Here is a 16,772-nt window from a genome sequence, read left to right as displayed (position 1 = left end):
GGCGTGGAATGGCATGTTAATAATGCCGCTAAAACGAATCCTCAGCAAAGGTGACTTGGTAGAGCGATGTCGTATATGGTGGTCAAAAGCCTCGATAACATCATACGGCCATGCAAAAAGCTTTAATATATGATAATCAGACCATGCTTTCCGGCAGGTGCGAGTAGCCAGTGCGTGAGGGATCGGCAATGAGTCATCTTCTATTCCCTTTCGGAACGGGGCAGTCGCCGGCTACTCAGACAAAAATTCAGTTTTATTCGGCATATTAATGCATCTTTAACGCGTACATGTAACTTTGACGACGTCAGTCTTCGCGGTTTTGTGAGGTCGCACTACAGACAGGTGGAGTGGACACAGGCCGAAATCTCTTGACACATAGCTGAGGGCTTGTAGCGAAAAAGTGGCGAATCATAACTCATTATTTTTCTGTTACTTGGTCTAATGATGCATAACCAATGTGCACACGTCATATCAGATGGGCAGCTATCGCGGTTTCCGTAACGTCGTGTGACAAACAGGCGAAGTAAAGGTGGCCTGAAATTGTTTGACCAATTGCGGAGGGTCGATTGCAAAATTCTAATAGAAACGTTTGGAATAGTTTTACGTTATAGCGCCCCAGGAGTGTTATAACCTAAAGCTATTTCAAACTGTTTCTATTACATTTATTCAGTGAGCTCTTTACGACTGGTCAAACATTTTTCGGACTACCCTCGCCTCGAATGTCTGTCACGGAACGTCACGGAAATCGTGAAAACTCGCCATCTCATATGGGGTGTACACAGTGATTATGTGGGATAAAACAATATAAAAGAAAAAAATTATTTACGATTCCACACTTCTTTTGCTGTTAGCCCTCCACTCACGACAGATCTTTTGGGCTCTGCCCACTTTGCTGTTTGTCAAGCGACATAAAAAAAAACCGCGAGAACTCACCCCGTCAAAGTGACATGTACGCATAAAGATGCATTAATATGCCGAACAAAACTGAATTCTTTTTGGAATTTTGACTGCCCCATTCCGAAAGGAAAAGAAGATCCCTGCACACCGACGGCTGTGGCACTGGCTACTTCTAACTGCCATGTAGAACGTATTTATTTCCTTATAATTAAAATGTTTACGCTGCAGTATAACGTAGTCGTGCCCTTTCGACACGTATACGACATCGCTTTGCCAACTCTTCGTTCAGGATCCACTTTAGCGGCATTTTTAACCTTCCGTTGCACGCCACCGTAATTTTCAAATAACCATCTCAAGCTAAGCAGCGGGCAGCGGACCTATCGAAAACGCCGGCCCCATCCTCCTCTTCCAGTTATCTACATGCACTGCGCAGGCTCGGCCTCGACAAAACCATCTCCACTTCTGCATGCTCCCGTTCTCTTGTAAGCTATATATATATATATATATATATATATATATAGTTCAGAAAGATCGGTCCAGGTAGACAATGCGGTTAGCTTTGAAAGAAAATAAAGGTGGGACCTCCTATAAACGAGCAGAACATCTTATTGGATGGTTCAAACAATGCAGCGCATCACAGTCCATTGCTGGCGTGGGCCGTTACGTAAATTTGACGTCAGAAAGATTGAAAAAAAAAACACAGATAGGAGTAGTTTTGCTAGGGTTCTTCTATACATTTCATCTGGTCGGCAAACTTCCCCAACAGTTTCATATACGGACAGAAGCTGGTAATAAAAGTGCTGGCTTAAATAGAAGGAAATCATCAGCCGTGCCAGGTGACTGGGCGGCATGAATATGGAAATATTTCACGAGGAAAGGCGCCTTTATTTAGATAACGTAGCAATTAAATTAGTTGGTAACTGACGTTAGCATAGTTAGTTATTAGCCTGATGATCAGTTAGTTTTATTACTTGTTTTTATGCTAGTATATAAATATACCTAAGTTAGTTATGTATAGTATAATGAAGTTATGATATCAGTTCGTGAATTTCGTTCGTTACTTTAGTTGCAAGTTTGAATAATCAATTTCGCTTTGGAGTAATGGCTTAGATTAGCTATTACTTAGCTTGGGAAGGTATTAGTTGGATAATTAGTTAGGCAGTTCTTGTAGTCTTGTTCCCTAGGCTAGTTATTATTCAGTTATGTTGAGTTCCGTATCGTGGTGGTCATTATTCAGCTAATTTATTAGCTTAGTTCATTATTGTTTAGGAAATGTTTAGTTAATTAGTATTTTTAGCTTGATAATGAATACAGTTAGTAAAGTGAGTGAGGTACCTTTGTAACTTGACCAACGAGCAGAAACACAACAAATGTTAGGCATTGTCGCTATCACGAAACATGCTGTCACTACTCCGAGGCAGCTCTGCAGAGCGAAAGCTGAAACGTGAGCGGCTAAAAGCAGCAACTCGACGCTTTGACGCGTAATTAAATAAAATTTAGGCGTGAAATTGCTCTGTAGACGGTTTCTAACAATGGAGCTTTCAAATGTCTACCTTAAGAACTGCAAAATTACACCGCTATTACAAATGCTAGTACGTTAGAAATGAAATAAGATGTTGTAGTTTCAAAATTGTTCGCATGTAAATTTTTGAACACTGTACGGAGACAGCCCGGTGATTCGCATGTTGTGGCGACAACATTGACGCGCCAGTGATGGCAGTCAACCTTTGCGCAAAAGCGGTTGTATGTTGAGAACGCCTTTGGCATGCGTCGGGCGCCTGCTCCGATGCTATTCTACTTGCGCCAGCGCCGCGATGCATCCACTGTGGGCGCTGTGCTATGAAGCTCTATAGGGAAACGAATATTACGCGTTAATTCAGCATTCTTCCATTTTAATGAGAAAACATTATGTGCCCCATTAAGCGGAAAATTCGGTGAGGGTCCGGCATAGTATCAAAACCGTACTAGACCAAGAGATGACGTCGCGTTCCCGGCGCTGGAGCTGCTGCGGCTCACACTGCGATTTCCCCCAGTGAGCAGTCACGGCGTCGGACGGACGCCGTTGCTAACGCAAAGAAAAAAAAGAATGGCTTAGCCCAATACGAAAATTGAGTTGAACCACATTCAAAACTGACCTGGCTCACTCCCAAAATTGACTTGGCCCACCGCTAAAATTTGGGTGGCCCACCCCCAAAACTGCCTTTGCCTATTGGACAATTGAGTTGACCCACATTCAGAACAGACCTGGTCCCTTCCAGAACTTGACTTAATTGGCCCACCCCCAAACTTTGGGTGACCCACCCTCAAAATTGGCATTGCCCAATTTGTGCGCATGACCAAGATAAAAGTATGGCGCAGAAGAGTGTACTGCTTTCGCATTGAGTTCACGTGGCGAGATTTAAGCGCCTTTAAGCAATGCGTTCATGTCGTCTCACCTGTAGCCGGAATGTCTACAGACGTAACTGCTTATGTGTGTAGGACCGCCGCAGTGTGTTGGAAGATTTGTATCACTTGACAAAAAAACGCGATCAATTGAATCCACTCTGACCTGAAAGCGCGATTATTGAGTGATCTCTTCATGTCTGCAGTGTCTTGTGTTATGCGTAGTGGGAGGTTACAATCAGTGTGACTGTAGGTCTCGGTGCGCTGCTGTTTCGAATCGGGCACACAGCACCACAGTGTCAAGTGCCTCTGAATAATCTGTGTCTCCTGCTCACCGCTACGCAAGGCTAAGAATGGCCACTAGCGACGCGAACCTGAGTACACGCGATGAAAAAAAAAGAAGAAAAAAAAATTTTGTCCACTGTTGTTCGCATAGATGTCACAAAGACTATAAAAGCACCAGCTAAAAACTGGCGAAGGTGGAAGATTATTAATATTACTGGAAATCATAGAAAGCTTATAGCAGCCGTCAGGCACGCTCGAGTAAACAAACACGTTTTTTTTTTTCTTCGTCAGTTTTGTTCTGCTTGTTCCCTAAGATATTATTAGGACATAGTCGCGCCCATTCTTTTCGTTCGTTAGTAGAGGTGAGCGAGTATTCTAAGCTTAGAATACAAATCGAATATTATTAAGTGTTCGAATTCAATAAGGGATTGCTCAGCATTTTCGAGTAACATATTTCGCCACAGCCGACTGTCTGTTAAAGTATTGTTACTGTTCTCCACCTGCTAAATAATGCATATAAAATTATCGGAAATGAAACAGCGACAAACGTTATCGAGATGATGCAGAAACAAAATTTATAACGAATGTTTTGTTTTTCATTTAACGGCGGCATCCTACATGAGAATCTGTGAGTATTGCTTGTAGACTGTCAGATAATGTGTTCGGCAGTCTAGTCACGTAGCATATTTAACTTTCACGCTACGACCCGCGATGTTTTTATAGCAACTGACTTTCTTACACGTTTTTTCGTGCGGCACACAAGTGCTTCAGCATTTTTTTTTTTTGCAACTTCTGGAATTTGCTCTTTCCGCAACCCCTTGTTTAGCGTAATTTTAAAGCTATATTACATACAGCTGCTAGTCATTCTTTTAAAGCTCATTGCAATTATGCTCTAAATATGATGAGACGCCATTTGTACAGATTTTAATGACAACTAGTAATATGTGTTTAAGGCTGATTCTATGACACTGTATAGCTACTTTTCTTTTTTTCTTTCTTTTTGACTAGTTAATGCTGGCGTGGTACCTAGAAAAATGCGGTATTCGCCTTCTATTTATTTAGCGAACGTGTTACCTACCGAAACTCGGGCCCCTCCATGCTGGTGCACCGAGTAAAAAACGCAGTTCAGTTCGTTTCATCTACCTTTGTTGACGGCCTAATCTGACGGTGTGAGCTGACTTTTAGGCTGGGCCAGTATTCACAAAAGCTTTTACGCTAGAATTGCTCGCCAGAGAAAATTACAACCGATGCTTATGCCTGGCATGCTGATAACGATGGCAGCCGGCTGTTGGCAAAAAGTACTTACGAATGAGATATTTGTGATCGTGTCGGGCCGGCTGGCCCGCGTTCTGCTAGCGTCGAGACCGGGCTGGGCTGCCAAAACTGCGGCCCTTGCACATCTGTAGTCCCGGCCAACGCGTGATAGCTAATGTGTGTCGCGCATGGGCCAAGCGAATGGGCCAGAACCGGTGTTAACACGGCGCTTCCTAAAACGCAAGTAATACAAAACAGGGACTGCGATAATAAAGATAATGCGTAGCAAGAAAACAGCCTGCTCAAGTATATAAGCGCATGTCGTACTCTACGCCTTTTACTTGTGACATGCACTTTGCGAAGACTTCGGACGGCATACTGCCGATTTGTTCCATCATCCAGTACGCAATCAGCGACGTAAATGCCGGCATCGAGAACCAAACTGCTTCGCTTAAAGTGCTCGTCAACGTTGCCAATGCTTACGTAGCCGCAATGCAGCAAATTGAGCTCGTGTCGCGATGCCATTATCGGACTTCGGGCAACGCGCCCGGAAGGCAACAAGGGAGTATGCTCGACCTGGCTGCCGTGGCGCTGCTGCTTTCGAGAGCAGTATCGCCGCCATACCAGGGAACGAGGCCTTTACTTCCTTTCTAGCGTATTTTTATGTCTGTGTCATGATAATTTCTTTTTTTTAAGGTCATCAGGTGGCCACCCTGAATAAATCGTTAAAGACGAAGAAAGACCGGATATAAGGACAGACATCGTAATATACGCTACTGTATGCGAAAAACGGCAAAGCTACGCCATACCGAAGTGTTTCTATGTCACCGCTACGCGCCGCTGTCGAATGCCTGTTTTCTTTGGAATATACCTTGGAATATGAGCGTTGATGCGCCACACTGAATGGGAGAAATTGAGTAAAACGGAAAATCATAACATCATTTCGCGTTGCTTTATGACACGCACATTACCCTCAGGCCGCGATCACGGTACATTACTCTGTCCTCCGAATTTCCTGCTGCTTCGTAACTTTCATAGTGGAGCACGCAAATTGACATTTAAGGTAATCAGACTGCCCCTTCCTTCCTTGATGACAGTTTAATGCATAAAAACTTGTATTTTTATGTACTGTTCGCAACAAAGGCTCGCGCTCTCCTAAGTAATTGTTTTACATTCTGAAACCTTCCTTCTTGCTTTTCATCAAGAAACATAAATTTGCTGTATGAGCAGTGTTTCTTTTCGCTTATTTTAAACCTAACCTTTTCCTGTTTATTCCTCCTATTGCTATTACTCTCGACCATTTCAGGTTCCGCTCGTAGGTGTTTTTGGATTCTCTTATAATTTATTGTCATGATGTCTTATGAGAGGCTGGCGCCTTAAGCTGGGACAGGCTATTCCTTCTGTCTTGGCGAAGAAAAATATTCTCAGAAAATTCTTAACAAAATGTGGGGCCAAAGTTTCACAAAAAACATAGTCATTCGGCAACATCACAAAGTTCTGTATATGAGTCCAGGGACCCACAAGTTGTGAACATGCCTACGGTTGTATATGTAGGCACAAGGGCAATATTTGCTCCTGCACAAAAAGTGCCGCACATATGCTGCACCAAGTCGCAGTAATGTCTCAAATTTTCTTTTAAGAGGAAGCTTTAGCTGGGGTCAAACTCCAACGCGGAATACTCAAATAACTGTAAAACGCAGAAACGCTTTTCTGAGATAACCCCTGTACCGATTTTCATTAAACTTGTAGCATTTGAGAGAGAAAGTTAAATTCTAATGACTGTTGGAGGCGGAATTTCAATTTCGGGCCTGTACTGTGTTGAAAGTATATTCAAAAATTCGGAAGTGAAAGAAATAGAAGCATGAAGTTCAAAAATTATTTGATCTGCATGAAGAACAGACATCGCGGGTCTGCAAACGGCATCCATTTGATCATTCAAAACGGACAAATTCGATGTGTCAATTTATATCTCACGTGAATTCATTACGTTGTGTGCAAGCGTTCATCAAAAGCCGTATTTTCATATTGCTAAATTCTTTGAGATTCGCGTGTAACATGTCAATTTTGTCTGCTTTAGATAAACTATTACATGCAGTTTACAGAATTGTGATATAAATTTTCATTTATGAGTTCCAGCGTTGTAACTTCGATAGTCTCATTTCCTGAAAATTTTTGATTTCTTTCCAATTTTCAATAAAAAATGGACGACCTAAATCAAAGAATCGAAACCAACAGTCGCTAGATTTAAAGTTTATCTTTCGGCCGCATTTCGGTGGGGGCGAAATGCGAAAACACCCGTGTGCTTAGATTTAGGTGCACGTTAAAGAACCCCAGGTGGTCAAAATTTCCGGAGTCCTCCACTACGGCGTGCCTCATAATCAGAATGTGGTTTTGGCACGTAAAACCCCAAATATTATTATTATTATTATTAAAGTTTATCTTTTAAATGCAGCCAACATCGTCAACTGTGGCGCAGTGGTTGCCGAGAAAAACGAATTCTCCTTTTACATCTATTTACATAGGAACACCCAAGCTAAAGCTTCCTCTTAACTCTTTATTTCGGTGGAAATGACAATTTTTCAATATCAGCATCAGCCTGGTTACGCCCACTGGAGGGCAAAGGCCTCTCCCATACTTCTCCAACTACCCCGCTCATGTACTAACTGCGGCCACGTTGTCCCTGCAAACTTCTTAATCTCATCCGCCCACCTAACTTTCAGCCGCCCCCTGCTACGCTTCCCTTCCCTTGGACTCGAGTCCGTAGCCCTTAATGACAATCGGTTATCTTCCCTCCTCATTAGTTGTCCGGCCCATGCCCATTTCTTTTTCTTTATTTCATTTAAGATGTCATTAACTCGCGATTTTTTCCTCACCCAATCTGCTCCGTCTATACATATGATCGAACTTACATCGGTGTATAAAGAATAACCTGGAACTCTCGATCACACCATGTATTTTGGTCTCGGGAGCAAGGGGACTCTACTGCATAAAAGAAGAAGATTGTGTGCCCGATTCGCGGTTGCATCTGCAGCAACGTTTCTAGGAATATTGCAATGGCCTGGTATCTACTCAAACGCTGTGACACGATTCTTCGCACTTGCTTTTGAGAGAACTTTCACCGTTTCGTAGAATAAAGTATTGTATTGCACAAATTCTTGCGTATGCTTTCTAGTAATGCCAGTGCAGCTTGAGAATTACTGAAGATTACCCTTTTCTTTCGCATTTCTGCTGATGCTATGACGCGCAACGCCAATAGTATAGAAAAAAGTTCACCGACGACGTAGTATGTAAACTATTTACAGAATATGCTTAGAAAGGAGAGAGTTGACGGAGGTAGAAGAGAGGCCACCTAGGTTGTGCTGATTTATCGTCTTCTTTGGTTCTGTCATGATTCCCTTCTTCACTTCAGAGTAATAGTATCATCAAACGAAAATTCGCAAGCTGGAAGTGCAGCAATTTATGGTCAGACATATATCTTATTGAGCGGTAGTAGAGAAAGCTAGTGCACAAATGGCTATGTGTAACTTCAAACACGTAATACTAGTATGAAGGAATGAAAAACTTATGTTTCGGAATGCCTACGTTTCTTCTGGAACTTGTAAAATCCGACAAGTAGAATTTTGATTGCAGTGAAATTACGTGAAAGTGCCACCTCGTGTATCAGACGGCCGTTAGCGGTTACTCTTGAGAGCGGTTCTATTCTGTCTTCTTCTGAATGCGTCGAATTTTTAAACCGGAACAGCTTCTCACATGCTCACAATAAGCTAAAGTGATCAGCTTCCCGTTGTTATCTCTGAAGCTCAGATTAGCTACGTTCATACATCCGGTCTCATTTCCACGACAAATTTCTTGCATTTACATTGCTCGTAGGAGCAAAGGCCACCCAATTTCGGTGCAAGTCATATTATTAACAATTGCAACTGAGCGTTCGCCCAGACCATTTACGAGCGTGAATCGTTGTTAAATAGGGCCCTGTTTCGTCTGTATTCTTCTGCTTCACAACATATTGTAGGGGCATTTGGGAGCGCTAACTAGCCAAGCAACTGGCCCTAAAGGTCCATGGAGGATGTTCAGTAATTTTAAACCATTTTCACACAGCGTCGTTCGTGAACAAAGAGCCCTGCAGAACTCTCTTATGGTTCAGAAGTCCAAGCATAAGAATGTCTGTCAGAAGTTTCGGAGCTTGTTCTTATTATCGGTAAATATTTTCTCGTTATTTACAAACCAACAGAAATTTGTAATGAGTTTGGACCATGTGCAAGTAGTTTTATTTGACATTTACTCGGGAGAGAGAGAGATAAAGAGAAACAACTTGTGTTCGAATGGCAAAGAAATCGCAAGCTTGCTTTTTCGAACGACGCATCGCAGGCGGCTGCATGGGCTGCCAATCCTGAAGTCCTTCTGAGGGCCTCATTAAAGGGGCCGTGGCCGTGCGAAAATGAGGAAATGCCAGCGGCCGATAGCTTTCCCTGAGAGTTCAGGTGTCTCGAAATAGATAAAAGCGCCGAAGTTGGAGACTGAAAAAGGATTTGGCCAACCAAAGTAAAATGAACAAGTATAGACGAACAAGAGAAATGCTGTTACGCTAATGGTTTGAAAGTCTTCGACCCACGCTCAGGTTAAAGCATGTGGGACGACTTCCCTTTTTCTGCCTGTGACTTGAAGTAAAAATTCAATCGATCACATCAGTTGCAAGGCGGGCGCAGTCGGGAACGTTATAGCAGGACAACAAAAATATTCTTAGCATGAGTGACGTTCACACACTTTGCCTCAGACTATGCAGCATATGGGAAAGAAGCTAACCCCCAGGCCGTCCTTCTCGGAAAATCTGTTTCTTTTTCTTTTACGGAAACCCAACGCCGTTGTGTTAGTTATGATGTACTGACTAGATCATGCCACCAACAATTATTGTTGCTTTGGTCAAAATTAATATGCATTTGGTAGCATAGAAAAATGTAGAAAATCTGAAATGTTTACTACTAGGTGCATGCGCCAAAAATTAACCTGAAAAGGCACTGCAAGAATATTTCAAAGGTGGCAGGTGTGTACGCAACCGAGCCCGATGACAATTTTCAACACCTACGAGTCCCTGAAGCCAATCAGCAGCTTCACAAGCTCCACACGCCAGCACGAGTAAAGTGAGCACACAGCTTGGTGTGCGCAACTCAACTGCCTGGAGGATTTTGAAAACAGCTGGACTGCCCCCTATCATTTGCAGTTGGATCAATGCCTGGAGTCAAGGGACTTCCAAAAAAAGACTCGACATTGCGAATCAGATTTTTATTGAGGAGGACCAAGATTCTGTCTTTTTCTCCAAGGTACTCTGGACTGACAAGGCGAACTTCTCCCGAAATTGCCAAGCTAATATCCACGACGCGCGCTAATGGAGTGAGCAAAATCTCCAAATATAAGGAATATACGGCCACAAATATCAGTAGTCTTTTAACGTTTGGTGCGGCATATACGATAGCATAATCATTAGCCCAATGTTTTTAACAGCACTCTGACCGGCAAGAGGTATGTGAGTGAGTTTCTAAAAGGACCGGTTGAAGACTTCTGCTGTAACATGCTATCAGCCGGGCTTGACGCAATGTGGTATCAGCACGATGGGGCCCCAGTCCACAGGTGCAGTCAAGAATGGGCATGGCTTGATGTTACCTTCCCAGGGCAATGGATATGGAGTAGCGGTCCTGTCCTGTGGCCGGCGAGGTCACCCGACCTCAGCCCTCTTGAATTTTCTTGTGAGGCTATATTAAGGATCACGTACACACAGAAATTACGACTCCTGAAGCCTTACACGAGAAGATAACTGAATTCTGCAGCAACATTTCACCGATGGCGCTACAGGAAGCGACAGCAAGCTTTCTCAGAAGATCCCATTGTTGTATTGCTGCACAAGGTGACCTCTTCGAGTACTTGCTGTGAAGGCGCCTGAAAAATAAACGTAAATTCAGTGGAATACCACGTCTCGTCATTTAAGATTCTCTTATTCTACCACTTTCAGCGTTCTGAAAACTGTGTTCGTTATTTAGGAATGTTGAGTTTGCTTACAGCTATCGCGAAGTGATGAGCCTGTTGCTGCCGGCATCACAAGTGATAACCGATGCGTCTGCTTATCGCTATAAAGAACTGTCGCCACGGGAGCACATCGCTGGCGTTAACGGCACAGCCAACGACTGCGTCGCCGCTCTGTCGTCATTTAAGCGGCAGAGCGCCTATGGCTGTTTGGGCGCGGAACGTTTGGGAGCAGTGCAATCACGACGCACAAGCGCGCATGTCATGTCCTGTTTTTTGTATTGCGCGGGCATCATCAATAAGCTGAAAAACCCTAATACTTGATAGAAAGATAGAAACTGTTTATTCGGAAGTTTTGCAAAGCACTCTGCAACTTCCTAATTGTAAGTTTTTGCCTAGCTTCATTGCTTAAGAAGTTGGTTAAGTAACCTTGACTAATTGTCTAATTAAGCAAAATATAAAAAATTGCCTGACAAGCTACATACCAAATTGAGCAACATGCATTTAGTCGCGTGGTCGTAGAGTGCATCGGCATATTTTTAAACTGTGGGTAAGGTTAGCTGAAACACCCTGTATATATGTGTGTGACACAATAATATATATATATATATATATATATATATATATATATATATATATATATATACCTGTTTTTATGGACAAAAGCATGGCTAATCGGTGAAAACGAAAGAGACAAACAAAAATAATAGGAGGAGCAGTCGGGGCGAGGCTGTTGCAATAATAAAGACAGTGGCTGTTTCAATGGTAGAAGTCGTGTGCTATTGTTCTACCGGCTCCGCCGAGAATGAGGTGGTGGAACGGTCACCTATTCCTCCTAAACATTCCTGGGGCGTCCGGGTGTCGGTCCTTAGTTCGCGCTAGCTTTTTTGTTCTTCCATTGCCCCAATTTCCTACTACCCCCAGGGGTACTGTAATGCCACTCCTTGGCGTTACGGTGGTGTACGTTATGTTTTACGCTATTTCAGGGTACCTTACGGGCACTGTGCCGTGACTAGCTCCTCCTACCGGTTTACGTTCAATAGCCTGTGACCTCTTATGTACTCTTTTCTTTACTGTAGGCTCTTCGTTTGTAATGAAACGCAGTTGTCTTCCTAATGATTAACTTTGTAGGCCGCGTAAAAAAGTGAATGAGATAACGATTGTATGAGATGGCCAAGACAAGGGGAAGAGGAAAATGCCTTCGGACTAACATAAAGCAACACTTGTTGGCTCTATTGTCTCTTTTCACGGAGGTCCTGTGAGCGCTGCCGTGTTTCATCACGTCGTGATGCGTCCATTGCTTGCCTCAGCTGCCTCCGTTTCCTCTGCGTTTACACTAGATGTACATGACGCCGGTATGGCTCTGCACACCTCTGTTTGTACGCATATCGTAGACGGTGACGGGGTGGATGACGCGCGAACCTTTGGCTACAGCATCAAAGGACATGTAAGCGCTTTCGGAGCTCATTACGATTTGTCCAAGCGGGGCGAACAGCGTATACGGTGCTGTAATAAAAGCAGGCCTAAAAATTTATTACTTGCTATTGTAACTTTCCGCTTATGAATTTGGTCAGTAGCAGTCTGTTTGGCATTTCTTGCTTTATTTAGCGAATACTTTCAAGCAGCGGCTTGTGCCGTTTCTGACTGAGTTGCGTTCCCCGGGCGGTCACTATCTGATTGTTTATCTTTTGCCTGATCCCTCGCGGGTGTGCTCATTTGCCATACCGTTGTTCTTGCTGGGCACAAGGCTTGAAAAGTAGATGTTCTATACGTTGAAATAGTTAGTAGCAAATGTCTATTATTGTTAGTCACGCGCTAACTGTGTAGACCTGCCGTTACGAAACGTTCAGCTTTGAACGTAGGTGTGCTGTCGGTGTAGTCGCCGTCACCCCTGCTTCGACACATTGATTGAAGCATGCGCCCGTTCACTTATTCTTGATACGTTGGCGATAGAGTGGGCGTAAGTTTGCGCGTGAACTGTGGTGGATGTGTGTAGATAACGTGAGAGAAAATTACTATATGCCAAGAAGTGGCGTTACTCCCTTCGGCACTGTATAACGAGTGGTACTCACTCGTGCAGACGTTCCGGGGTTGTAGTTCTTTCCTGGGATGTTAGCGCTACAACGCTGGTAGACGAGCAACTTTTTTTTATCCTCGAGGGAATCCGTGTATTGCGAAGAGTTGACAACACAGGCAGTCTTTCCGTAGCAACGGTCCGTGCACTTGGACCCAATGATTCATTCTAGTCCTTAATATGCCAGTCACAATTCTTACAGCCAACTACTGCCCACGTCGTTATTCCACCGCTCCATATTTTGCAGCACGAATGGCGCACACTGCGTTAGTGAAAACACAGTTACATTTCCAACAGCTAATAGCACGGAAGCAGGGCTGAAGATGTAATGGTTTCTTATTCGTGTGGTTTCGCTGAGGCAACGAGCGGTGCGCCTTCGAAGGCGCCATCTCGTGTCTCCAAAGCAAACTGCTTCACGAAGAGTGTCAATAGATGTCGTATGCTGTTCTGACTGAAAGGCAGCCGTTATATAGAATCTAACGGAACATTTGACACCCTCTTTTATAGGCACCCCAAAGTTCATTTCCCGTACCATATTGAGGCTTGTCTCAAAGAGAGGAAAGACTAACGCAAAACATTGTGCCCAACCATATTGCTCTGTATCTGTGGCCGCGCTGTGGTGCTGTCGTCGTCTCATATTTCATCACAAATGAGAAAAGTTTAAAGAACGGCCTTTATCGTATGCTCCACAAACCCGTTTCAAAGGGCATCCTGATCCGCCTCCTCATCATCTTCTTCGTTACAAGAGTGCAGTCTCAGAGCCCCTCACAATATTATCTTGCTTCTCTAATAATATCACCTCCAGGCTAAATGAGAATATCGTAGGCACGAAAATGAATACGCGAAAATGCCCATCATTAGTGAGCAAGAATTGAAGAGTTAAAAGGAAGCTTTTGTCTCGGGGACATATGCGGTTTCCAATCATGTATATGTGAAATGCAGAACTGCTTTAATGAGACAAACGTGCAACGAATTTGTATGAACTGCTTTGTTCGAAATACAAAGTAAAATTCTAGTGATTCTAGTTAGGAAAAATTTAACTTATGGCCACAAATATTTTTGAAACATTTTCGAAAATTGTTGAGTTCAAAAAAACTATTCAAGAAGTTTAGAAACCCGTAACTGTCAATAAAAACAGGTGTCGCAGTTCTGGAAACTGCATTTGTTAGAGCATCTGAAGCGAACAAATTCGTCTAATTGTAACGATGTTTACGAATTTTTAAATTGTTAAAACCTTTGCTAGGGTTTCACAAAGCTACTTCTGTGGAATTATTGGTATATTTAAGATTGATGTATCCTACACTAATTCTTCCCGCTTTGATATTCTATAAGGAGCACTTCACAGTATTGGGATATCATCCTTCAGCGCTAAGGTACAAAGTTGTAAACTTGAGAAGGAGGAGGAATAAACTTTTATTCTAGAACCAGCACTTTATGATGGCCGGGCCTAAGCCTCCCACGAAGGGACGTCGAGGGCTTGCCTCGCCGCCGCATCGCGGGCGTGCTGGGTCGCCCAGGTTTGGTCGTCGAGGGCGGAGCTCCGCAGAGCCTCATGCAACCTCGACGAGAGAGTCGTGGTGTTAGTCTGGGTGTACTGTGCTGGGCACTCCCATAGCATATGCGGAAGCGTAGCCGGGTGAATTCCACAGCACCGGCAGTTGGGGGTAGTGTAGACGTCCGAAAATATAAGGTGGAGGTGGGCGGGTGAAGGGTACGTGTTTGTTTGTAGTAGACGCAGGGTGGTAGCCTGCGCCCGGCTGAACTTTGGGTGAGGCGGGGGGAAGATTCGGCGACTGAGGTGAAATGCCTTAACGAGATCGTTATAAGTTGTCAGACTTTCCCTGGTGTCCAACTCATCTCCAGTGACTCCGGCGCGGTTGACTAGACCTCGCGCAATGGAGTGGGTGACCTCGTTGACTTGATATTTGAGTTATTTTTTCGATATTTTCAAGGATACTGAAAAAAAAAATGTTTTCGGCGTAAGTATCAATTTCGCTTCATACAGTCATTAGCTTTCTACTTTTTTATTCTTTTAAATCCCGTAAACCTTATCAAGTTTTCTGAAGTGCTTACAAAGGAAAATTATTCATCCGTTCTCATGTACGTATTTAGATAGGAGCCCCGGAGCTAAAGCCTTCTCTTACGAAAATGATAGAGTAGCATAGTTGAATGAAATAGTGCCACTACATTAGGCTTATATCATATAGCACGACAGGAAGGCGTAACGTGTGCTACACTGCAAACGGGTACCGTTATATGAATTTTAAGCAAGGGTAAAGAAAAATTATTATCCATTCCACTCTGTGAAGGTGGATGACCGGCGAAGCTTTTTAGCACACGACACAGCGGTGACACAGAATTTTGCACAACGGTGCGAACTGATTTACCGTAATATTTATATATATTCGCCTGGACGACTGGATCGCCGCCCCTAGGAACCGGAGGAAACTAGACATGCGTGAGGTTTCGACGGGACCACCACCACGGGAGAGCGGATGGAAAGGAAAGTAGATACTCAAGCTCTGAGGGTGGTGTGAACGTGGACATGGCCCACGCGGGTCAAAGTGTGGTATTTATTCTTATCAGCCTAATATCTGACACGGGCTCTATTTGAAGCCAAGATATTAAACTTATTTTCGCAAATTCACGGAGTGCTTGAAGCCTACTATATACATGAATACTTTGTTAAGCGCAAAAAGACAGACACAAGAAAGACGACAGGACAAGGCGCTACTCTCAACTGACATCATTTTATTGCGTCACTCCTTTATAGACCGCTCAAACCAGAGCAACATGCGCAGTGAGCACCATGCGGTGGAGCCACCAACATCCGATCCCAAGAGCGCACTCATGCGACCGAATCCAAAAAACCAAATTCAGCGCTGTACAAGGTTAAGGAAGGCACACTAATGCACAGTGACCCCAATGACTGAATGAAAAATGCTTCTGATAACTCTCGGGCGGTGGTGTCACGACTCTTCTTCAAAATTGTGGTATCACGAAACATGGGTTTGCATTTGCATGTTTTACAATGCTGAGCCAAATGCGAACCTGTGCCTGTTGGTATGGATCGCTCATGTTCTCTCAGGCGCTCGTTAACACAGCGGCCTGACTGCCCTACATACACTTTGCCACATGACAAGGGAATTTTATAAACCACACCGACGCTGCAATCTACAAACATCACGTGGTTCTTTTCACAATCCGGTTTTTTACTTGTTTGAGAAATACGGCTGCACAACATCGACAGTTTCTGAGGAGCGGAAAACACTACCGGAATTTTGTATCTGGTGGCGACATTCTTCAGATTGTGAGCCACTCTGTGGCAATACGGCACAACTTCAGGCCTTTTCTTTTGTGTGCTGCAGTTACTTTTATGCCGCTTGCCTTTCAGTTTTTGAAGCAATACTTCCGAGACTGACGTCACCACCACACTTGGGTAACCAGCAGCTTGCAGCCTATTTAACTGTGCAAGGAAACTCATGTTCGCAGAGTGATGACAAGACTTCTTTAAGGAAGATTCTAAACACATCAAAGCAATGGCGCGTTTCACAGTCTTTGAATGCGCAGACGCGTAAGGTAAAAGTTCTTTACGTGCACGTGGCGAGTACATCCAACAGGCGTGGCCTGTTTGTAAGGATAGCTGCAAATCTAAAAACTGGAGTTTACCGTCCCTAGATAGCTCATGTGTGAAAGTTAGACCTTTGCCATTGTCATTGAACAGCGTTAAAATATCAGCTACCGTCACGGAGCATTCGTTGTTAGTCTGTTTTATCACAACAAGAAAATCGTCAACATATCTAAAAATTTGAACAGAGTCATTGTTTAAGGCACTCTTAAGGGCGCGATCGACAAACGATAAAAA

The sequence above is a fragment of the Dermacentor variabilis genome, chromosome 5, assembly GCF_050947875.1.
Source record: "Dermacentor variabilis isolate Ectoservices chromosome 5, ASM5094787v1, whole genome shotgun sequence".
Taxonomy (NCBI): domain Eukaryota; kingdom Metazoa; phylum Arthropoda; class Arachnida; order Ixodida; family Ixodidae; genus Dermacentor; species Dermacentor variabilis.
This window is presented reverse-complemented; position numbering follows the sequence as displayed.